General features: G+C 53.4%; 1 long non-coding RNA gene across 1 annotated transcript in view; it reads left to right on the forward strand.

Moving 5' to 3' along the window:
- LOC147916380 (uncharacterized) overlaps positions 1-25,283 on the forward strand; it is a 29,428-nt gene that overhangs the window by 2,489 nt on the left and 1,656 nt on the right. The window contains exons 2-5 of the long non-coding RNA XR_015553053.1: positions 13,956-14,088; positions 15,878-15,954; positions 16,353-16,528; positions 24,176-24,325. This is a non-coding gene — a long non-coding RNA (uncharacterized LOC147916380). The remainder of the gene's footprint in view (positions 1-13,955; positions 14,089-15,877; positions 15,955-16,352; positions 16,529-24,175; positions 24,326-25,283) is intronic.

A 25,283-nucleotide genomic window follows, 5' to 3' on the forward strand; every position in this document is an offset into this window, starting at 1 on the left:
TTGCACATCCTTCTAGTTGCTGTATGTGAGACGTGGCCTCAGCATGGCCGGGGAAGCGGTGCATCGGTGCGCGCCTGGGATTTGAACCTGGGCCGCCAGTAGCAGAGTACACGCACCTAACCGCTAAGCCATGGGGCTGGCCCTTTCCTATTTCTTTTCATTTGTTAATTTTTTCTTTTTTTTTACTGTCCCTTCTGTGATTTCCATGGCATCTGTCCCCTCATCTTACTTTTCACTTTGTCACTTCCTGTCTGAAGTGGTTTTGTCACCGAGCACTAAGGGACCGGTGACCTGCAAGTGGGTCCTCTTACCTGCGGTCACTGGCACCAATAGAATGAGACCGGGCTTGGAATAGCAGAGCAGAAACATTACTCGTCGATCGAGGAATGGAGGAGGGAGAGCTTGTGCTTAAAAACACCTTCTCGGGGCCGGCCCCGTGGCTTAGCGGTTAAGTGCTCATGCTCCGCTGCTGGCGGCCTGGGTTTGGATCCTGGGCGCGCACCAATGCACTGTTTCTCCCGCCATGCTGAGGCCGCGTCCCACATACAGCAACTAGAAGGATGTGCAACTATGACATACAGCTATCTACTGGGGCTTTGGGGAAAAAAAGGAGGAGGATTGGCAATAGATGTTAGCTCAGAACCGGTCATCCTCAGCAAAAAGAGGAGGATTAGCATGGATGTTAGCTCAGGGCTGATCTTCCTCACAAAAAACAAACAAACAAAAAAAACAAAAACACACCTTCTCCCCGAAGACAGGGAAATGGGGAACTTTTACGGGGCAAGAGGGTTGTGGCATCATCAGGGATCAGGGAAACATCTGAACCCTTTGTGCACCACACCAAATGTGCCTAGCAAGGTACACAGTGGGGGAGACTTGTGCGTGGTAAAGAAGCAGAGGCAACTTCAGGTCACCCCCAAAGTCCCTCTGCTCAGTTGCTGCTAAGCCCATTCTTATCAAAGCTCTGAAAACCAAGTGAAAGTAGAAGTTACCCTTTGTAAGAGACATGTACATTCGTAAGGGAAATCTACATCTGTAAAGGCATCTCCCTCTCTGTACCAGGAAGAAGGGGGGGTGACCTCATCTCTAGAAACTTATCAGTGCACCAGGCAAGGACTTAAATCTGCATATTAACCTTACTCTTGTTTTCTGTGCTTTTCTGGTAATCTCCCATAGCTGACCCCCCACATCTTCCTTTGTCTTTAGCTGAAGATAGTATTTAAGATGAGAACCTCCACCATTTTGTTGAGTTACCCAGTTTTTCCTGGGTCTCTCCCATGTATACTCGTTATAAAGCTTTGTTTGATTTTCTCCTATTATTCTGTCTTATGTCAATTTAATCTGTAGCCCAGCCAGAAAGGACCCAGAGTGGGTAGAGGATAGTCTTCCTCCCCTACACCTTCAAAGTAAAGAATGCATTAAACATTATCTCAAGGTGAAAGAATGCACTCTCATTATTTTTTTTGAAAGATTTACCCTGAGCTAACATCTGTTGCCAGTCTTCCCCTCTCTCTCTTTTCTTTTTCCCCCCAAAGCCCCAGTACATAGCTGTGTATCCTAGTTGTATGTCCTTCTAATTCTTCTTTGTGAGCCCCCACAGCATGAATACTGAAAGAGGAATGGTGTGGTTCCACATCCAAGCACTGAACCCAGGCCGCTGAAGCAGAGCACGCTGAACTTGAACCACTAGGCATCAGAGCTGGCTCAAGAATGCATTCTTTTAGGATAGGAATGCACGCTTCGGGCCGGCCCGTGACTTAGTGGTTAAGTGCGTGTGCTCCGCTGCTGGCGGCCCTGGTTCGGATCCCGGGCGCACACCGACGCACCGCTTCTCTGGCCATGCTGAGGCTGCGTCCCACATACAGCAACTAGAAGGATGTGCAACTATGACATGCAGCTATCTACTGGGGCTTTGGGGAAAAAAAAAAAAGGGAGGAGGATTGGCAATAGATGTTGGCTCAGGGCCGGTCTTCCTCAGCAAAAAGAGGAGGATTAGCATGGATGTTAGCTCGGGGCTGATCTTCCTCACAAAAAAAAAAAAAAAAAAAAAGAATGCACACTTCCCCTCCTATGCCCACCGGTATCCCTAATGCCACATAAGTACTCCTGAAGATAAGTCCCCTTTCTGGACATCAGGGTCATGTTGACCTGCTGATTTGCAACCGAACAGCTCTTTGAAACTTTGATGAATATGTATCCTGGGTATGTTTAATGAGTGTTCTTTGTTCTAGAAAAGTATAAAACTGTACCGAAAAGCATGCTTCTCCAGAATGCTTTCTTCCTTTGTGGAGACTGCCTTCCCGGGTTACAGTCCTCACCCCGGCTCAGGTGAAGGTCACCTTATCTCTCTCTCATCTGTAGAATGGTTGTTGGTCATTTTACGTCGACTACTTTCTGGCAGCTGAACAGGCTCCTCCCTGAGGTCCGGAATCCTGGGTTGTGGTTGGTGGTGTGCTGGTACACAACCGACAGCTGGCCCCTGTGAGGCCCTACAAGACAGTTCAGCGTGACTCTATTTGTGTGAAGTTCTACAGCAGGCTACGTGACCTCTGGTGAGAGAGTCAGACAGTGCTTACCTCTGGAGATCATGGCAGCGGGACTGACAAGGAGGCCCAAGGGAAGCATCTAGGGTGATGGTCCCGTTTTGTATCTTGATGTGGTTTGCATTTGTCAAAACTGTGTGAATGTGCACTTGATCTCACTGGTACAGGTTGAATTGTGTCCCCCAAATTCATATGCTGAAGTCCTAACTCCCAGCACCTCAGAATGTGACCTTATTTGGAAATAGAGTCATTGCAGATGTTATTAGTTAAGATGAGGTCACACGGGAGCAGGGTGGGCCTGAATCCAATATGACTGGTGTCCTTATAAAAAGGGGACATTTGGACACGACACGAATACAGGGAGATGCTATGTGAGGATGAAGGCATAGATTCAAGATGATTCATCTACAAGCCAACGAATACCAGGGACGGCCAGCAAACCCCCAGAAGCCGGGGGAGAGGCCTGGAACAGATTCTCCCTCACAGCCTCAGAAGGAACCAGCCCTGCAGATACCAAGCCCTGCAGGAACGAGCCCTGCAGATACCAAGATCTTGGACTTCCAGCCTCCGAGACTGTTGTTTAAGCAACGCTCCCCCACCCCCCAGTCTGTGGGGCTTTGTAACCACAGCCCCAGGACACTAATATAGTCACTGCTTGTAAATTCTGGTTAAAACTGTAGATAAACGTGGAACTCTAGTTAGTGATGTGTGTGCTGAATTGTTTAGAGGTGACTTGGAAATGCGACAGGAAGTGAGGTGGATTTCTGGTGGATAGAGGGACAGATAAGTGGACAGAGGTGGGACAGAGCACGTTTAAAAAGCGGCGATGGTCTGGGTGGAGGGCACATGGGCTTTCACTGAGTGAACCTTTCTGCTCTTCTGTATGCTGGAAAGTTTTCGCGATAAATGTTGGAAAAAGTGGATTTTTCACTAGAAATTTCAGGTGTCTCTGAATAACTAAGTAAAAAGGCAGCTGTAGGAGAAGGGGGCTCTTTCTCTCAGTTGACAATGAGACGCCCGTGGGACACCCCTCAGGTACCAGGGTGATCGTGAGACAGCACGGTGCAGAACGAACGAGAAAGATGGCAGCCTGGTGCTCCGACTCTGAGCTCACCCACTTTGAGGCCCGAAAAGGCTGACGGGAGGAGGAGCCTGGGAACAACAGCATACATCACATATGACAGTAATGTCCCTTTTACAACAGCCACGAGATGCTTTGCTGGCGAGTAGATCAGTGAACAGCGCAGGTCGGTGGTCACAAGGTGAGGACAACAGGTTGGTAATTAATCCTTAGTTTAGGGAGAGATGCTTATCCTTAAAGAAATGCTGATATGGGGGGAAGCTGCATCCCTAACTTTAAGGGCATTATTCTTGTCTTTGGGGCGCAGTAAACGCTTAAAGCACAATGTGTGCTCAACAGGCCAGTCAGGGCCTTTTGGAAAAACAAGTTCAGGCCGAATTAGTTTTACACCAAATGGCTTCCTCATATACTCCAATACCCTATTGCTTGTCATTTATTTATCACTTCCCTCTCCTTGCCGTGTTTGGACGGATTGAGAACTGAGACTCAGGGCACAGACAGACGGAGGACACAGTAATTTTATACTGATGAGGGTGGATTCAGCATGGGACATGACCCCTGCTATGGATTGGCTCAGTGATGACAAGAACCTTTCCTCTGGGGGGGGGTGCTGGACCTATGGGCAGCCGGGGGCTTCCTTGAGCTTCCCTGCCCCCCAGGGGGCAGCCCAGGACAGGGGGTCTGCAGGGAGTGCCTGAGGGCTGAGCAGGTGCGACGGGTCAGCTCTCCTTCCTCGGGCAGCGAGGGGCCCCCAGGCCACCTCCTGGTGCTTCAGAGAGGGTGGAGTGCCCACCTTGTCTCCCAGGCAGGGATGTGGGGGGAGAGCAGGCTGCTCCCCAACAGCAGTGACCGCGTCCTGGTTTCTGAAGGCCCCTGAGCCTCAAGGGCCCCACCAGAGGGAGAGAAGGCTGCTCTGCCTTTCAGAGAGTCCACCTTCGCCCCGAATGCAGAAAGGGTGCTCTCCATGGCACCTTCTCAGAAGGCAGGGGGGTGCAGACTCTGCATGTGCCCTCTGTGCCAGCGTCTGCCTTCCCTGGTATCAAAGTGACGTGGCTCTGGTCCCGGCAGCCTGTGGTGCAAATAACCTCCTCCCGGCAAAGCCTCATCCGGGTGACAGGCGTGGGCACAGAGGCCGGGTGACTCGCCCTGTGGATTCCTGCAGCTCGGGCGGCTGCTTAGCTATTTCTGGAATGTTGCATGGAGGGAGGGCTGCTGGAGTCAAGGGGCTGTTCCTTGTGGCAAAACAATTGTAGTGTCACTTTCTGGCCTCAACGGGAGAGAGAAGAAGTGCCTGTTTAGTGGCACCTGCTATGTCTCCGTCACTCTATTTACATGGTCATTCTGCACACAAAGAAGTCCCACCTGCCCGTGCTTGTGCACACACCTGGCTCGTCTGTGGGTTCCAGGTCCTACTTGGAGAGCCCCCTCTCTTCCTAGTCCTGAACCAGGGCAGCTCTCCAGGAGCATTTTCGTCACTGTGTAAAGTCTCCAGGTTTCTTGGACAGTTCATTCGTCCACGTGAGATGAGGGCTTGCTTTGCACCAGGCCTGGGGCTGGGTGCCCAGGAGGCTGAGTGGGTGGGTAGCTGGGGCTGGATGGCTGAGAGGGACATGGGGGAGGGGCTAGGAGCACGTGGAGAGGAACTCTCCTTGAGGGGTCACGAGACCCCCTCCAGCTTCCCGGGGGAACACCCGAAGTGCACACAGTCAGCTCTGTAAATGGCTCACAGAATTGTGGCTCTGTCTGTGTCACAGTCAGCCCTGCATTTCTGCTCATGGGAGGGAATGACAACACACAGGAGAGAGAGCCCTGTGAAGACTGCTCAGGGAAAGCCGTGAGGCTGCCCCAAGGCCCAGGCAGGGTGGTAGCTGTCAGATTGGCTGGAGGTGGAGGGAGTGGGCTTGTGGAGGGGCCTGGTCTGGGGGGTAGGCCTGGGGGTCATCTCAATCCCTCTGACACCTGGACTGGCTCCCCAGCACCACTCAGCCCACTCCCACTGTGCCCGGCCCAGTGCTGGTGACGCATAGACTGACAGAGCTTTGTGCAAAGCCTGGCATTGTGGCTGCTTTGGTGCTGGTGCTTCACTCTGTGATCTGTCCATCCACTCAGCCACTCATCCACTCACCCATCTATCCACCTCTCCACCCATCCACTCACCCACCCATCCACCCATCCACCCATCCATCCATCTATCCATCCAACCACTCACCCATCCACCTACCCATCTATCTTCCTCCCTCCCTCCCTCCCTCCTTCCCTCCTTCCTTCCTTCCTCTCTTCTTTCTTCCATCCACCCCTATCCCACATCCATCCATCTACCCACCCACCCATCCACTCACCCATCCATTCATCATCCATCCATCCAACAGCTATTTACAGAACACCTGCTAGGCCAAGGTGCAGGGGGGGCCAGCGGTTACTCGGGACAGTCGTGGGCCCTGCTCTCTGGACTGGGCTTCCTAGTGGGGGAGGCAGACGATTAACGGGATGGTTTCAGATGGTGCTGTAAAGAAAGTAAAACAGTGAGATGGAGTAGAGAGTTGCCAGGGTCTCTGAAGGGCCCAGTAAATAGCCGTCTCTTCCACTCTGAGTCCTGAACCCATCGAAAAGTAAGGCAAGAAGGCAGGAGCTGGAACCCTGAAAAACCGCATTTACAGGGCCCCTTCTCGCCTTGGCACAGCACACTCCGTGCCGGGGCCCTTGAGGCTTTTAGGGGCCGTGACAATGTTTGAAATCCTTTTAAAATCAGAAGAAAACACAATCCTCTCTGGATTATATTCATCTTCATACCAATACAGTTGTAAAATGTAATTTCTAATATTTGTGTGCAGAGTAAGGGTCCCACAGAGGTACCGTGTGGGTCTGCCCTTTATTCCCAATAGAGGCGGGTCAGAGGACACTCCTTAGCGTGGAGGCCAGGGGGTCTCCTGTGTGAACCTGAGTGAGGTGGGGTGGGTGGACTGAGCACACCCGGGGGGACCTGCCGCAATTTACTGGCCCCCACCCTTTGGAGAGACACGGGAGTCAGAGTGACAGGTTTTCTCCCTGTGGGCAGAGCCTCAGGAGTGGGGGGGGTGGGGGGGGCGACTTATCCACGTTCTGTCTCCCTACCAAGGACTACACGTTAAGCCCTGGTCAGCAGGGAGGGGGAGCTGCCCCCGAGGGAGGACAGCCCTGTCTCTCCTCTTGAGGCCGCTCCCAGTGTCGGGGGTCAGCCTGGGTTCACCCCCAGTTTGAGTGAAGCCGACCCCAACTCCCCTTGGTACCAAAGCTGACGATTCACCCTCTATTTGCGTGCCCTGCGGTGTCCGCCCCGCTGTCCACGTGGCGTGGAAGAGGTTCTGTGACGGCAACGTGAAGACTTTCCAGAATCACACAGCCTGAATGTGAGCATGAATCTTCCACGACCACTTTTCTGGAGAGAAAAGTTCGTAGATGAAATCCCCTCACAGATTACAGTTCAAAGAAGGTAAAATGAAACGCCTTTTCTTGCTCTCCTCATGGAAAAGCCAAGGTCTAAAACTTTCAAGTGAACTCCCCAAAATAGCTTGTCCGATTTCTTTTCCCCCGTCCCAGTCAGAGGGGTTCTCGGCGCGTGGGGAGCCGGCCACTCCGGCCACTGCTGCGGGAATTCTTGGGACGTGAGCTTCTCTCCTAAAGGCGCAGGGTAGCGTGGGTGGGGGGCCAGCTGCTCTGCACCCAGGCGCCCTTCTCCCAGCGGCCTTTCCCAGACGCCCTTGCAGCTGGGGTGCAGCTGAACCTGGGGTTTTGGAGTGGAAGGTGAGGCGGGCCTCTCCCTGCCAGTCGTCTGCTGGTGGGCCTTGGTGCAGAGGTGGGTGTCTCCAACGGTGACGTCGGCGTCCAGCGCAGATCCTCGGGGGTCTTCCTGGCGTGGCGCGTCCACATTTGCAGGAGCAGAGCCAGTTCTGTGGCTGAAGCGGCCAGCGGGGGCTGGTCAGGGTGTGGGTTTTGTTCCCCGTGATGGGGCCCCATGGGGATTTCCAGCGGGACACTGCTTACAGAATTGTTTACTTTCAAAAAGAATTATTTTATTTTACACTGAAAGAATACACTATCTTTTAGAACAGTTTTTTTTTTTAACTTTATTTATTTATTTTTTTCCCCCAAAGCCCCAGTAGATAGTTGTATATCATAGCTGCACTTCCTTCTAGTTGCTGTATGTGGGACGCGGCCTCAGCATGGCTGGAGAAGCGGTGCGTCGGTGCGCGCCCGGGATCTGAACCAGGGCCGCCAGCAGTGGAACACGCTCACTTAACCGCTAAGCCACAGGGCCGGCCCTTTAGAACAGTTTTAGATTTACACGACATTTGGGAAGGTGGTGCCGAGAGCGGCTGAATACCCGGCGCCAGTTTCCCCTGTTGCTGAGGTCTTAGGTTAGTGTGGCACACTCGTCACCATTAGTGAGCCGACATGGATGCACCACGCGGAGGCACCACATGTGACACGCCCAATGTGGATGTCATTGACGGGAGCCCACGCTTTGTCCAGACTGCCTTTGTTTCCCCGTCCTATCCTTTTCTGCCCAGGACCCCCAGGATGCGTGCATTCCTTCTCTTCTCCGCTCCTCCTGGCTGTGCGGGTTGGCTTGTTTTCCCTTTGACAAGACCCTTGGGCTGCGGTTCAGAGGGCGTCAGTGGCCCTGTGGGCTTGTGTCCCGGGGGCTCGTGGCTCCGGGTAGCAGCACTCAGGCCATTCCTGAGGACCCCAGGCTGTGCTCCTCTTTTGCATGCAGTTTGCATGTGATTTGCATGTGGTTTTCATGTGATTTTGCAGCTCCCAGTTCTTTCTGCTGCTGGTGGGGAGAGGGGCCTGGGGCGGGGCAGAAGCGAAGTGGGGACCGCTGCATCTCCCTGCATGACCCCATCACTCCCAAACTGCCCCTCCTCTGCTCCCATAGCCTGTGCATCTATGAAGCCACCCTGTCCCCCTCCCCATGGGGACTGGGCAGGTCCACCTCTGCCCCTATTCCCCATCCCTCCTCCCCGCCCCCCTGCCAGCCCCGACCTCCTGGGTGGGATGTGATAGACCATCTGACCACAGGACTGTGCTGGCTCTGACCCTGGCTCACTGAGCCTTGAGGGAGCCAGGGCAGGTGGGGTGCTGCCAGGGCCTCTGGCTGGGACACGCGAGTGCCCACTCCTAGTTGTAGCTCTGCCGGCAGGTGGTGTTCTCCTTCTCCTTGAAGTACAACCTTTCCCGTGCTTTCCACGACGGTCTGCAAGTGCTCAGCTCTCTCAGTTCTGGGGTTTGTTTGGAACGAAAGGTTGCTTCCCTGGGTCTAGAGTTCCCGGCTGACATTCATTTCCCCCAGCACTTGGAGGTGTGATTCCAACATCTCTGGCGTCCGTCGGCTGCTAAGAAGTCAGCGATAAGTCTGTCGGTGCTGGTAGGCAATCTGACTTCTGTTTTCTGGCTTTTTAAAAATCTTCTTTTTGTCTTTGATAGTCTGCCGTCTCCCTCTGATGTATCTAGACGTGGATTTATTTTTATTTATCCTCGTTGATCTTCCTTCCTCAGGATTTCCTGGGGAAATCTCGGCTATAATAATCTCTTTGATTGTTACCTGTGCCTCCCTCCCTCCGACTGTGGGTACCTGGTCCAGATCCTCCGAATCTCCTTCACAACTCCTGCCAGCTGTGGTGCACCTGGGACTCTGGTGGAGGACTTCTCCCAGTGAGTGGGGCTGCTCCGGCTGGGCGTCTGTCCCCCGGGGCACCCTTGACCAATGGCTGGCTGGGGCGACAGCCGGCTCCCTCATCTGGAGGCAGGACCAACTCTGAGGTGGAGTCTATGCTCCAGACCCCTCTCCCTGTGGGATCCGGCTGAGGCTGGCACTGCCCGAATCCTGCCTTTGCTTGGCCTGTTTCCTGTCCTGCTCCCCGTGCACCTCACCAGGGTCCCCTGGGAGCACGTGTCTAACTGATCGCTGCTCATCGCAGCTTGTGCTGCTGGGGACCTGGCTTAGGACCTGCTCCTTCTGGAACTTCAGTTCCAGTCCTGTTGCATGTGCTCGCTCTAGGCCCCTCAGCTTCTCGTGGTTTCCCTCTCGGTGCCTCTCTGTGCTGCATTCCGGGCAACTTCTTCAGATCTGTCTTCCAGTTCTCGAATTCTCTCTTCAACTGGGTTTCATCTATTTAACCTATTTGAGTTTCCAATTTAGATCTACTTTGCCTTCTACTTTCTTTTTAAATCTGCCTCATCAGTTGTGATAATCTCTGTACTTTCATCACGCGTTTAATCCTCTTTTTTATTTCTTTAAACACATTAAACAGACATTTTTTATTCTGTATATTCTTTGTTGGATAATTCCAGTATCTTCCATCTTTGTGGGTTGGATTCTGCAGTCTATCTTTGCTGACTCACTCAGCGTAGCTTTTGTCTGGTGTGTTGGGTTGCTTTTCATGATAAGCCCCCGATCCTTGGCGCTCCATCAGTGGGAATTCTTTGAGGCCTGGGTTGAGAATGTTTTTCTCTGGAGAGGAGTTGCCTTTGTTTCTGCCAGAGCTTGTGTTGCCAAGACTGCTTCAAACTAAATGTTTGGCTTGGGGTTTCTCGGGTCCCCTAGCAAGTGGGAACTCTGGCCTGAGCTGTGGCTGGAATTCTCCCCTTGCTCCGTCCAGAGCCGAGCTGGTGTGCCCACTGTCCTCCTCTCTGGGTGGGTTTCCCTGTCCGTCTGTGGAGGGTGTCACTCTTCTTGGTCTTCTGTGGGCATTTCTGATCACCCTCTTCACCTCCAGTTCCTGGTGTGCGTGACCAATTAAAACCAACTGAATACAAACCAAAAATTCCATGGAAAAGTGGATAAAAGACATGGAGACTCAGTTGGTTGAAAAAGATAGACAAATGGCTCTTAAACATATGGAAAGATGCTCATAATAAAGAAATGCCAATAAAAACTACATTCAGATGGAATTTCTCTCGTATCAGATTGGCAGAGATTCAAGTGTGACAACACAGGGTTGAGAAGCCTTGGGAGACAGGCACAGGTGGCAGGGAGCAGTGTACATCCCCTAGGGAGTGGAACATGAGGATATCTAACAAAATTGCATAGGCATTTGCCCTTTGACCCAGCGACTCCATTTCTAGGAATTTCCAGAGGAGGCTACACATCTACACCTAGGGACCAATGTCTGCGCACATGATACATTGTAGCCTTGTTTGTCACAGCCTGTACCGTCCAGTCTTAGAGAGCAGTCGTGCAAACTGGCACAGCCACACCGCAGAGCGTCATGCGATGTACAAAGCCTCAAGGAAGATCTCAGGGAGCTGCAGTCGTGTGATACTGGGCTGTGCTGGGCAGTGAGGTGGGCAAAGCACGAAAGAGTGTCTATGGTGTGCTACGATTTGGGAAGAAAGCAGGGGGTGATAGGAGTGTACACACACGCAATCTCTCTCTCTAACTGTCTATCATCTATCAAGATTGATTTTGCAAAAAGAAAGGAGGGAAACCCCAGACGCAGTGCATGTGGTTCCATTAGGGTGAAATGAGAATTCTCTAAGTGTCTTTTTAATACTGTTTTGACTTTTGAATCTTGTAAATGTTTTTCATATTCATAAAATACATTAAATCAACAGAATAAAAAACTCTAAAATTGGATTCAAACAGAAACTTATGAACCTAAATAAACTGATAAAGTAATTAGACAGAAGAAAGAATCCAAGTAGGTTTTTTGAACATGGTGTTCTAACTGCGAAGAAATCTTGAGCTTCCCTTTGTAGGTTCATTGTTGTTGGAAGCATCGGCACTGGTGTGATAATTCTGAATTCTCATGCATTCACGAGAAAGTGAAGTATATTCTTGGGACCTCTGTGGGTGGCGGGAGATACGGACGCAGAGTGCAGAGCTGGAGGAGGTGGGGAAGGACCCTGGGGGCTTGCTTTTGAATCAGAAGCAGCGGCAGAACTCATGACCAAAAATGAACAGTCCCTTTCCTATCTCCGAGCACTGAGAGGAGCTAAAAGCAACGATACCCCCCAGCACGGAGTGCACCGGCGGTTTCTGAAGCCCCGCCCTATGGGCAGGGCTAGGGCTCCTGGAGAAAGGATGACTCCAGCTCTGGGCTGGCATGCCCCTGGAGCAGCACATGAGCCAGAAAGTGCAGAAGCCCTCAGAGACTGAAGGGGACACGTCGAGGGACACAGGGGCCAGGTTCGGGGCTCCCAAAGGCCAAATTTGGGAAATATGATGATCGTCGAATGAAAACTATGCGTGAGATACTAAAAAGAAGGGAGGACTTCTTTATAGAATGACGCCAGCTAAGAAATGTTGGTGCCGTCCCCTCTCCACCCGCATTCCCACAGCGGCACCTTCGTTGAGAAAGGGGAAATGAAACATCACAGCGCCATCTGTTTTCCAGTTCAGAAAGCCAGGTGACAAATGGTGGCGTGTTTACCGTTACCACGTGGAATTCCCAAGCAAACCCAACCCACCGAATTTATGCCCTTGATGGAGCTGGAAGCCCGGCGCTCTGCCCCGCAGGCGTGCAGGGGGTGGCGCCCACATCTCCCATGGACCAAGGTCTTGCGTTCAAACTCCGCCTCCAGTGCAGACCAAAACCCCGAGGAAGAGAAGACCGTGCCGGTTGGCTTTGGCTGTGTAAAAACCCTTAAAACTTAGGGGCTTAAAACACCGACTCTCTTATCCAGCTCCTGGTCTTTGGACTGAGTGGGCGGCTTCTCTGGTCAGAGCCGGCTTGGCTGGTCGTTGTGGTCATCTGGTGGCTCGGCTGGAGCTGGGTTGGCTAGATGGCCTCCCTCCCACGTCTGGTGCTGGGGTGCATGTCAGCTCAGGGGATGGGGACGACATGGCGGTGTGCTCACCACCCAGCAGGCCAGCCCAAGTGAGCCCACGTGGAGACGGCAGGCGTCCCGAGGGGAGGGAGAACAAGCCCCAGGCACCAGCCCTTTTCAAGTCTTTGCTGGCATCCCGTTTGCTGGCACCCGTTGGCTAAAGGGGCCACGTGGCTGAGCTTCCATCGGGGGTGGAGAAAGAGACTCCATTTCCTGACGAGGAGCCACTGAGTCTCAGAGGGGGTGCACACAGGGTGGGAGGGCTGGGGGCCGTGTTTGCTGCTTACCAGAAACTCCAGTTTCTGTGTGCCAGCTTGGCGCTGGGCTCGGGGTGCAGCTGGGGTGCCTGCTCTCTGAAGGCTTCACTTTAGAGGAAGACAATCTACACAGATACAAGGCAGGTCCTAGGATGTGCCTGGTGGAGGGTGCGTAACTGCCCAGGGTCCAGCTGAAACCCATCTGCACTTTTCCCACGGCTGCTCCCAACGTGGCAGGGACCCGAGGCAGGCCTGTCCCTGGGGTGCCCAGGACCCTTCTGACAGCCAGCTTTGACCCGAGGACTCCCCGACAGCCTTCTGACGCTTCCTAGACCCCACGGGGCCTGGGATACTTCCACCCAATCTCCCAGCTGGAGCGAGACCACACTCGTGTCACAGCTAATGCTCCCCCGTCCCCACTGTCTCTCATGGACATTTCCCTGGACTTTGATCTCGTTTTGGCATGTGCTTCTCAGAGGACCTGGACTGATGCAACATATGAACGAGGAAGACCATTGGATAACAGAGCAGGGCTCTGCACCCTCCCCGCTCTACTCCCCTGATGCCCCTCCTCCCAGCACGCAGTCCCCAGCTCCTGAGATCCCAACGTATGCTCATGGGTTTAATTTCCTTTTCTTCCCCCCATTAGAATTTAAACTCTAGGACTGCAGGGGCTTCGTGTCCTGTTCTCAGCTGTACCCTGAGTGCCCAGACAGAGCCTACACACAGTGGGGCCCTATGAAAATCTGAGGAATGAATGAATGAATGAATGAATGAATAGGGAGTGACTGGGGCAAGGAGAGAGAATGACTATTTTTGGGAAAGTGGCCAGGGCAGGCCTCTCTGGGGAGGGTACATTTAATCTGAGACTCCTCGAATGGTGGGAATGAGCTAGTCACGCGATGACCTGGGGAAGGGTGTTCTAGGCAGAGGGATAAGCATGTACAGAGGCCCTGAGGCAGGAACTTGCTTGGCTGTTCAGGGAACAGAGTGGTTGGACTGTAAGGCCGAGGGTGAGTGTGATGTGGGAGAAGGTCAAGGAGGCAGGACTTGAGGCCATGGTAAGGTGCGGGCCTGGTCAGGGGAAATGCTGGGGCCCCAAGAGGTGCTGGGGTGTCAAGTGGTCAAGCCGTGGTCACATTTGCTTGCCACACTTCCATAAATTCTACCAGTAAGGAAACAAGGGGCCCTAGTGGATCTTGACAATTTATTACTCATGGCACAAAATGCTCTCATCAGTCCCCTTACCCCCATGTCCCACAGGGCCAAACGGGGCAGGTCTGGGTCATAGGTGAGGAGCCCCGAGTTAAGGATACCTTTGATCACGTAAGGGAGCTGCCGGCAATCCTGCCCAACCCTGGTCTGCAAGGAAGATGTTATCTTTTTACCCCAGAAGGTAAGCATATCTCCTCCAGGGGGAGGAGGGAGACATTGCATTCACGGAATATCTCCACGGGTCTCTGGTTTTCGGGAGATACCATCTCTAGCTTGCAAGGCTATCTCTTATGCAAACGTTCTTGCAGTGTCCTGTGTGGGCAGATGTGCAGGAATGCCAGAATTGTAGAGAATCATCGCCTCTCAGCTTGGGAGAGCTGGGCAGGTGGTGGGAGATGGTGCAGAAGCTTCCGATCTCCAGGCAGCTGTGCTATTAGTCAGGGCTCAGGGAGGACACAGTAACCACTCTGGGTCTCTCCAGCAGAGATGGATTCAATGCGGTGAATGAGATGTTCACAAACTTGTTGGAAGAGTGGCGAGTGGGGACCCAGGACTGGAGCCCGGGTCCCTGAGCCCCTGTCCACTCCTGGCGGGGGCAGCCAGCTGGTCTACCACAGCTCCCCCCCGGGGCCGTGCCTGCCATGCATCGGCAACACCAGTCCTTCAGGTCTTTTGTACACTTCTGTGAAACGACATCTCTAATTTTACCATGAAAATCACGGGACCGTAGGGCTTACTAGCATGAAACCTATCATTCTACTAGTATTCGCAGCCTGTGAAGCTGCACTCTGGGATCCACCTCTCAGCCTGTTTGAATGGCATGTGTGCTCCATCCCAGGGGAGCCAGGCCCCAGGATGAAGGGCCCTGCCTCACAGGTGATGGGACTCTACAACTCACAAAGCCCTTGCATGTCCACCGCCTGACTGACTAGCCCAACGTTCCCTGGAGGAAGAGACACTGGTGTCAATTTCGGGGGAGGGACCCGCGACTCAGAGGTGTGGCCAAGCAGGGCCTGGCCTGCACTCCTGAGTCCAAATGCTGTACTGGCCTCCACTGTCGCCTGCTGCCCCTGCCGGGAGCCTCGTGTGGCTGGATTGTCCTCCGACCACGGCGATGGCCCTCCCCTCACACCCTGCAGTCCCTGCTGCCTGGCAGTCTCTGCGGAGAGTGCTGCTGGAGGGAAGGGGGAAGCGAGGAGGAGGGACCGCTTGAGCTGTCCCCAGGGGCCATGGCTTCACAACTCTGACCCCGTGGATGCCCTCTTCACAGTCTGGGCCGTGATCGGCCCACCGGAGCCAGGTGGGTGACGGCTGTGTGCCGGATCCCTGAACGCCTGGGGCACGGGAGCACCCACCCTGGGGGGCTTCTCTCTGGGGACAGTCACTCCTTGCCTTGCTAACTGGCCCCTGGACAGGAGCTGTTCTTCTCCACCCAAAGGGGGACAAGTGGGGAACTTGGCAAGGACGGCCGAGCCCCAGTGGACAGTGGGTGGGGCATGGAGGAGGGCGCCGTGTGGAGGTTGTCCCTGTGGAGAGGGCGGACTCGGAGGTGGCTCAACAATGGAGGAAGGTCTCTGTGGCAGGAGGAAGCACGGACAGTGCTGGTGAGGAAGGCCGCCAGGAAGGACAGTGGGTGCTTGCACGAGATCTCCAGGAGCCGGGAGACCCCCCGTCTTGAGGGGCCTTGGTAGGCCCTGCCAAGTGTGTGGAGGAGCAGAGGAGGCGGGAGGCTGAGATGTGAGGCCCCCAGAGGCCCTCGGGCCCCGTCTTCTTATTTCTCAGCGGGGTCCAGGGAGAGGAGATGAGGCCTTGGAAGGGGCCATCCAGGGCTTTCTCCCGCTCGCATTGAGTGAGCCCCAGGCAGGGGCAGCCTGGCCTGTGGTGTCACACTTGCTCCTAAGCAGCCTCCCAGGCAGTGCCCGACCTCGCACCACGAGACACATCTCTGAGTTCAATGCTCTCTTCTCCAGAATCTTCGTTTGAAGACAAGTGGCCCCACGTGAGCATGGAGGCCGGTGCTGGAGGGGTTTATTGGATTGACTGCCAGGTGGGGGGCTGGGGCCCCAGATGGGGGAGGGATGCTTGGAAGGAGGGTGAGGCCCCAGAGGGAGGGTTCTTGGGAGGGTATGTGGGGTTGCTGGAGGCAGCCCGCGCTGGGGACACCAAGAGGGAGTTGTGTGACTCTGGGATTCCGTTTCCCCATCAGTACAACGAGGGACTGGGTCAGGTGGCCGAGACCCCCTCCAGGTCTGACAGCTATGTTTTCAGGCTGTGCCTGTGCTTGGAGGAAGCAAGCATGGATTGGGCTCAGCAAAGAGCCGCTGGGCTGGGCTGGGCTGGGCTGCCCGAGACGGCGTCCACGGCCTTGCCCTCCCGTGTTGCTCCCTCTGTTCACACCTCCGTTCATTCACTCATTCACTCATTCACTCAATAACCTTTTCCCAGACCCCTTGGTGACAGCCTCTGCTGGCCTTGGGGCACCTCGGCGGGAGAGCAAGCTTCGCTGCACATCTAGTCGGGGGACAGCCGCGGACAGGACACAGGTGTGGCTGCACGGCAATGACTAGGTGCGGACTGACTTCCCGTCTCAGCTCGGCTCTGTTCTGGCTGTGGGACCCTGGGTGAGCTGCGGTGACTCGGTTTCCTCGTCTGTAACCCAAGCCTCTCCCCCTACCCCACGAGGGCTGGATGGAGCCTTTCTGACTCCCACGTGCCGGCTGGCCTGACCTCATGCCGGGCCTGCCCGATTAAAGGCCTCTCGTCCCCGAGGCCCAGACGGGGGCTGGGAGGAAGGTTTGGGCCCATGTTGACTTCTGCATCTTGGCAGCAGCTCCCGTGAATAATTCTTGATTTACAGCCGAAAGGGCAGATGGAGGCGCCAAAGTGTGTCAATGGGCCTTCTTGGGCCACCTCACGGGGCCCCGGTCCCTCCAGCAAGGGCGGACCAGTCACTTTGAGAACAGCCCTCGGATGGGGGCTGCAGGCTCAGCAAGCCCCTGTCCCATGGCTGAGCTGGCGCCCCAGATAGCGGAGGGATGCTTGTCACCCACACCCCTTGGCCCCCGGAACACTGCCCCAGGGACTCCCTGGCTGACAGATGAGAATCCTGACGCCTGGGGTGGGTGTGGGGGTCCCCAGCACGGTGACTGGGAAACACCTCCAGGCCTTTTCCTGCCCAGTGAGAAGCAGAGGCCCCGGGCTGGTGGTGTCTAGAGACAGAAGTGTGGGACACTGTCCGCTCCGCCCTGCTCTGGGCGCCTAGGGGTGGACCTGTGTGCACAGTGTCCAGTAACTGCCCCTTCCCTGGTCCCTAGGCCCAGAGGTTGGATGGAGCCCCGCCCTGTGGTCTCCCGACAGTGGCCTGCTCTTGACCTGGCGCTCTCACCGAAAGCCCTCGTTGGGTCCCGGGTGCGGGTTGGACAGGCAGAGCCACGCGTCTCCTGTAATGGGGCCCACCTAGCCCCCTGGTGAGCCCGGAGCGGGCTTGGCTGTTAGGGCTGCGTGGCTGCTGGACTGTGGACCCCAGAGCGCCCCTGGAGGCCCTGGGGCTCCTCACCTCCAGGATGCTCTGCTTCAGGCCTGCACACACAACCCATTGGGGTCTTACGGATACCTACAAGGGACACCCCTCTGTTCCCTCATTGAGATGTAGTCACAGGAGACGGGCAGAGGGAGATCACGGCTGAGAAGAGCTGGGCTGGAGGACTTGGCTTTGACGAGAGGCCCCTCCCACATCACCCCCGCGTTCTGCTCACACACCTAGTCACCGGCACTGAGTCCCCACTCAGCCGTGTGTGTGGCAGGGACTTCTAGGCACTCAGCTGCCGCCACCCAAACTCTTGGTCAGAAAGACAGAGAGTAAGAGGCAGAGGCCTTGGGGGAGGAAGCCCCCCCAGCTCAGGGCTGGCAGCAGGGACATCAGGAAGCCAGAAGGAGTTGCTGTGTCCGCATGGTCCATCCTCTCCCAGTAGTCACCCTGAGGCCCACCAGGGACCCTCTGTGCTCAGAATGCGACCTATGAACTCAAGCCTGGGTCAGGCAACTCTGTGGCTTTGCTAGCTGGGCCCCAGAAACCCTTCCTCAAATTTACAGCTCTGGGGCCGGGCCGATGGCATAGCGGTTAAGTTCACGCGCTCTGCTTCCGCGGCCTGCGGTTCACGGGTTCAGATCCTGGGTGCAGACCTATGCACCACTCATCAAGCCATGCTGAGGCGACGTCCCACATAGAGCAACTAGAAGGATGTACAACTATGACATACAATTATCTACTGGGGCTTTGGGGAGAAAAATGGAAAAAAGGAGGAAGATTGGCAACAGATGTTAGCTCAGGGCCAATCTTCCTCAAAAAAAAAAAAAGAAAAAAGAAAATTAAAAAAAAATTACCAGCTCTTCTGCCCTGAGGCCATTGCAAATGCTGTTTCCTCTGCCTGCGGCACTTTCCCCCAGCTCTTTGCTTGACTGGCACCTCCTCCACTCTGTCCTCCCTGACCACTGTAGCTAAAGTGGCCTTACCCCTTGACAAGACAGTGGCTGCCTAACTTTCCAATTCCCCATCAGAAAGATCCAGAATCCTGGAATCCTGTGAGAGTGTCAGATTCACAGAGACTCAGAGCTGGTGGGAACTTACAGGCTTGGTTGTCCGCTGGACTCTCCAACCTGCCTGCCAGGTGATCGAGTGGCCTCAACTTTTTTTTTTTTTTTTTTTTTAAAGATTTTATTTATTCATTTTTTTCCCCCCAAAGCCCCAGCAGATAGTTGTATGTCATAGGTTCACATCCTTCTAGTTGCTGTACGTGGGACTCGGCCCCGCGCTGGACGGAGAAGTGGTGCCTCGGGGTGCGCCCGGGATCCGAACCCGGGCCGCCAGCATCAGAGCGCGCGCACTTAACCGCTAAGCCACGGAGCCGGCCCCACGAGTGGCCTCAACTTTTACACTTCCAGGGATGGGGAGCTCACCACCTCATGGGGCAGTGAGTCTCAGTGGCCAACCTCTCTGAAGGGCGTCTGTTTTCCTGCGGCTCTCCCAGCGGCCCTGTGCTCGCTGGTCCCACAGAACAGTCTGTCCTCTTGTCCGATTATTATCATTGTCTGGCTCCCTTTCGTGTCCTCTGGGTCCCCAACTCCCCTAAGACAGGACCCTGTGCAGGCCAGATGGCCTCGAGGGACCCGCATCAGTCTATTTGTGGCAGAAAAGGTTAGCTGGCTCTTGGGAAATGTCAGGGGATAAGTCAGAGCTGGCCGGAGGCGAGACCCAGTGATGCTCTGTCACTGTATGAGTCTCTTTCCTTAATCAGCTGAGGAGAAAAACAAGCAGTGAAGAGTTTTCCATGGCAACCACCAGCGGGGCACAGTGTTCTTTCCCTGTCTGAGCTCGTCCCAAGAGGATGGGTCTGGCCAGAGGCCGTTGACCCTGACCCCAATTGGCAAGGACGGTGTCTGGGGTGTGACTCCCAGGCACCCGGCCTTGGGCTGGAGGCCTGGAGTGGGCACAGCCAATCAAGTCTCTCTATTCTATGATGGTCACGGAGCAGATGGGAAAACAGCCAAGAGAGGGCAGACGCTCACTCTGAGTCAGAAAGCAAGTTTGTGAAAGAGCCGGGACCAGGACCCAGGACCTCTGAGAGAATTCTCAGGGGGATGAGAGTCTGCTAAACTAGAACCTTATTTATTGACTACTTTACCATCCACCCACCTACCCCTCCATCCATCTACTCACCTACCCACCCGTCCAACCATTCCTCTATCTATCCACCCATCCATCTCTCCACCCACCCACCCACCCATCCAGCATCTATCCCTGAATCTACCTACTCACTCATCCACTCACAAACCTAACTTAGCATGTTTCCTCCCGTATATCCCAAAATTCATCTACCCACCAGTCTATCCACCTATCCATTGCCTCATTGCCCCACCCATCTCTCAATTTACCCACCCACCCCTTAGCACACCCACACATCCATCTCCTCAACCAACTACTTATCCATCCACATACCCACCTGCCTCTCCTCCATCTATATCCCATCTACCCATCACCCATCCACTCACCCATGCATTATCCTCCCACACATACACCCACCTACTCATTGACCAGTTCACTCACCTATCCGCCTGCCCTACTACCCACTTACCAACACACTCATAAAATTTCCATCCACCTATTTATATACTTACTTGTACATCTGCCCGCCAACCCATCCACTAGATCATGGTCTACCCGCTCATCCACCCACCCATCCATTTATCCAAACACTGCATATCAGTGGTATGATCTTAGAAGTCTGGTCCACAAATTCCAACTCAGTTTTGATATTTGCAGCATCCAATAGTGTCATTTTAATTCCTAGAATGTGTGGTCTTACCTGGAAGACTATGCCCATCATAGATGGTCTGATAAATGCAAAACCCAATAGACTCTCCAGATGGGGTTTGCAGATGTGTGTGAGAGGACCGGGATGGTGTTCTGTATGGGGTCAAGGGTTGAAGACCAAACTCTAAGTTCAGAATTCCCTGTAATAAAACATAAATAGGTCTCTGTGAATCTCATCTGTGTGGTGGATGAAAATAACTTCAGTGCACTGAAAAACCAAGAGATTTGGGATGCTAGTATTTTGCAACCTCAGATAACCAAGATAATGCCCCCCAAATCTCTTGGTTGTTTTCTTAGTGAATAAGCACATTTGAACCCAAAGGTGTATTTAGAATTAAGTAAAGAAATGTTTTATGGTATCAACTCCATAGTATTGATATTTTTGTGTGAGGGAACCTGGGCATCATTGATGTTGTCAGCATTTGTGATGTTTTAGAGAATTTGGGCTATCAGAATAACAAGTGAACCTTTTAATTCAAATTTAAAATATATACTTAATTTCTTGATTTAGACTTATGATTTTCGGTTGAAATCCCATAAAGTTTATATACAGTGTTGAGACATTTAAAGGAATCTAAGATTCATCATATTAGAAGGTTATCTTTTTAGATTCATAAGAATCACTTAACAATTTGGGAAAATTTATCAGATAGAACAAAATACATTAAGTTTGTTAGTGTAATTAAAGTTTTGAAGGTGTTTTATTAAGTTAGTTTGAAAGTGGGACCTAAAGTTAATCAAAGAAACCTTTAAAAAGAATTTTGAAATTTGTTAGACTTATAAGTATAACGATACGATTAGTAGATTGAATTAATAGTTTAAGGGAAAAAACCTAAGTTTCTAACATTAATAAGTAAAAATTTAATTTTTGAAAAACTAATTTCTGAATAATCATTCCTATGCATAAAGAGCCAGCTCGAGGCCATAAAAAACAATCTCACCTTAACACCACATATCCACTCAGCCTTCCATCCATCCATCCACTCACTTACCCATCCATCCACCCACCCATCCATCCATCCATCCACTCAGTCACCCTTCATCCTCCCCTCTAGCTCTCCTCCTGTCCAACTATTCTCCAACCCTCTCACCCACTCGTTCACCTATTCAACTATCCATCCATCCAGTCAGCCAGCTACCTAGCCACCCACTTACCCCCTCACCTACTGGTCCGTCTGTCCATACACCCACCCATCCATCCATCCATTCATTCACCATCCATCTAATAAATATTTACTGAAGGACCTAGTAGATAGCAGACACTAGAAAAAATACATACAACTAAAAGGGAGCTGCTTCTGGACCCACAGATCTTTCATGGCAGCTCAGCATTGGAAGGCAGGGGTCATTCCCTCCCCTCTGCAAAGGGAACTTCACTTTGCCATCTTGCCCCCACAACAATCTAGGATCACAAGTGCAGTGGTAAATGTGTGGGCCTGGGGTCTATGGTCCCATTCAAATCCCAGCTCCTCACCCTGTGTGACGTTGGTCAATGGAGTTGACTTAGGGTAACATGGGTGTTGCAGGTTCATGGTGAGGGTTCATGGGTTCATGCCTGTGGGGCTCATGGCCAGCCCCCGGTCGATGTTGCCCCTGTTGGGACTGTAGCCAGATGCCCTGCTGGATACCACCTGCCCTGACACGTGTGGCATTTATGGACTTGGTGGTCTGTGGGGTGACGGACAGAAACAAACGTAAAATTCAGCTGTCATGGTAGCTAAGAGGGCGTGACCGTGGTGACCATGAAATGAAGGAAAGGAGACAGCTTTCCACAGGGGCATCAAAGGGAATACAGCTGCGCTTGGGACCCTCCTCAAGGCCCCTGCACAGCAGGCCCTGCACTGCACCCCTGGGGCCCGCAGGAGCCAGGTTTGGGCTGCAGGGCCCTCCCACAAACAAGGGGCTGGCCTGGGAACTCATGCGAGACAGCAAGGTCCCCGCAGCCTCCCCTGGAGCACGCCACGCAGAGGACCGTGGAGAAGCAGCAGAGCCGCCCCCATGTCAGGGGACGTGGGTCTGTTTGCTCTGTCTGGTGATGCAGCGAAGCTCGTGCCCCGTCCTAGGGAATCAGCTGTCTTCCCCATGTGTCTGCCTGGCTGCCTGGGTTCCCAGGGCCCTGTGAGCCCTGGCACCACATTAAACGCTGTCTGTCCCATGTTCTCTTGAAATCTGCTGCCCGGCCGGCCCCTCCTGAGGGCCCCCAGACGCTGCAGTGTCAGGGGCTCCAGCTATCCCCACCTACCACAATCTCCTGGGCTCGCAGCCGGTCCCGTGTCCGGAGGCACCCAGCCCCTCTGTCCACCTTCTGGGCCCGCCTGCTGGGGATGACCCCTGGGTCCTTGGAGCCTGACGTGGTGGGAGCTTGGTGGGTGTGTGCAGAGCAAACGCACTGGCTGGAGGGAGAAGATGCCGCTTGAGCTCCTATTGTGTGCAGGCTCCAGCTCGTGTGGGGGCGGGGTCCACGGGAGGTGAGTTTTCAGAGAGAGAGAGAGAAAGGGAGGGAGGGAGGGGCAGGGAGGGAGAGACAGAGACAGAGACACAGGGAGGGGGAGAGAGAGAGGAAGAGGGAGAGGGAGATGGGGAGAGGGAGATCAGGGGCTGAATGAAGCAAGGATAAGAAGGGACGTAAGGATGGAAAATTGGAAAATCGTGCAGCCCCGGGTCCCTGGCGACTCCAGCAGAGTGCTGTCAGTGCCTGGGGAGGGGTTCCTGGGAGGGAGGGGCAGCATGAGCCCGAGGCAGCAAGGATCCCTGGACTCAACGTTTGGCTTCAAAGGGGAGATGAGATGGGTGGGTTTGGTGGCTCTTTCTCCTTTTTGAGAAGGACGGAAGAGACCATGTTAAATGCTGATGGGCAGGAGCCAGGAGAGGGCAGGACAAAGGGACGGGAGGCTAATCACTCATTCATTCATTCATTCAGCAGAGTTTTCTAGACCCTCCATCTCATGTCTTGTTTTTCACTTGGGGAAATTGATCATAGTCTTGGTTATGGGATGTCCAGGTGAGGAATCCACATGTTCAACGCACGTGGTGATTTCTGGCTCTGCTCTTGGGGAGACCCAGGTCATCACTGGCAGGATGAGGCTACATGATGTTAGGCTGGAGCACGATGTCAACTTTGGGAGGTGAATGGGGGGTGGAGAGAGAGGGAGGGAGGAGGCTTCTCTCTGGCTGGTGGGTGTCCCTGGGTCCCCAAGGCTCCTGGGCTTTCATATCGGACAGTCCAGAAGCTGGGCTCCTGTTCTCAGGTGGGGGTCTAACCTGCCTGGCCAAGGACTGTGACTGGCTGATCTTGGGTCCTGACCCAATCGGCCTCGGAAAGGAGTAAGTCCCATTGTGGGTCAGTGTGGCTGTGTGTAAGTGTGTGAGCATCTGTGCATGTATCAGTAGGGGTGTGTGTGTGTGAGTGTGAGTCTATGTATGAGCATGCGACCGTGGGTGTGAGTGTGTGCCTGTGTATGCCCACACCTGCGGCGTAAGGGAGGTGGGACGCTGGGGTGGCAGAGCCCCGTGGGACGAAAAGGCAGGCATTTCTGGGCTTGAGTCCTGGCTCGGACCTGGCTGACCTTGGTGTGACCTGGATGAGCCTCTTTGCTGCTCACAGGAGATGACGATGGTCTGGCCATCTCGCGGCTGCTGCCAGCATTCCACGGGATCATGTGAAGTGCATCGTGGACACACGAGGACAGTAACGTGGGCCCCGGTGGCACCACTGCCACCCACTTGGCTGCTGCCCAGGAGCCTCTCTGCTCCCTCCCTTTGGAACCACTAACCTGACTTTGGTGATAGTCATTTCCTGGCCTTTAGTCACAGCCTCTCCACCCATGTGTGCATCCCCAAACGTGTGCTGTTTACTCTCGTCTGTTTTTGAATTTGACATAACTGTGTCACGTTACAGGAACCCTTTTGTGACTTGCTTCTGTGGCCAGGTGACGTGTGCAGCCGCAGTCCATCCACTCCGGTTCCGTGTGGTATCCACCGTATGCCTGCACCACACTTGAAAACAGCGCTGCTGCGGACACTGCAAACATCACCTGGGGCCTGCATGGTGAGCACTATGTACTGAAAACACCCAGAAGTAGAGTGGCTTTGTCAGTGGTTTGCACGACTTCAGCTTTCCTGGAGGCCGCTGGCTGATTCCTAGAGGGGGGGTACCAGTTTGCCACCTGGCAGCAGCTTGTGCAACGGACTGTTGCTCCACACCCCTCCAACACTTGGTTCTGTCAGATTCTAACGTTTTGGACAACGCAGAGAGTGTGAAATAGTATTCATTGTGGTTTAATTTGCATTTCCGTAAGGACCCATGAGGTCCTGCCTCTTTGCTTGTGTTCACTTGCCATTTGAATTTCCTTTTTTGTGAACTACCTGCTCTTTTGTCCATTCTTTAAATGATTTTTTTGGTCTTTTCCCTCGTAAATAGTTCAGAGTTCTTTATCTATTTCCTGAACGAGGCTTTGCCAGTCATCGGTGCTGCAAACATCTTCTCCCAACTGTAGCTTCTTGTTTCGTTTTCCGTGTGGGGTCTGCTGAACAGAAGGAAGTACTGAATTTTACAGCCACAGGCAACAGATTGAGACGGGACCCCCATCTTGCATCACACACAAACATCAACTCAAGATGGATTAAAGACTCAAACATAAGACCCGAAACCATAGAACTCCTAGAAGAAAGCATAGGCGGTGAGCTCCTCAACATCAGTCTTGGCAATGAGTGTTTTGGATTTGACACCAAAAGTACAGGCAACAGAAGCAAAAATAAACAAGTGGGACTACATCAGACTAAAGAGCGTCTGCACAGCAAGGGAAACCAACCACAAAATGAAAAGGCAACCTATGGAAAGTGAGAAAATATTTGCAAATCATATATCTGATGAGAGTTAATACCCAAAATATATAAAGAACTCATACAACTCAATAGCAAAAAAACAAACAATTCGCTTAAAAAATGGACAGAGGATCTGAACAGACATTTTTCCAAAGAAGAAATACAGATGGCCAACAGCTACA

Source organism: Ceratotherium simum, chromosome 8 (genome assembly GCF_057802395.1).
Source record: "Ceratotherium simum simum isolate JZ-2026a chromosome 8, ASM5780239v1, whole genome shotgun sequence".
NCBI lineage: Eukaryota > Metazoa > Chordata > Mammalia > Perissodactyla > Rhinocerotidae > Ceratotherium > Ceratotherium simum.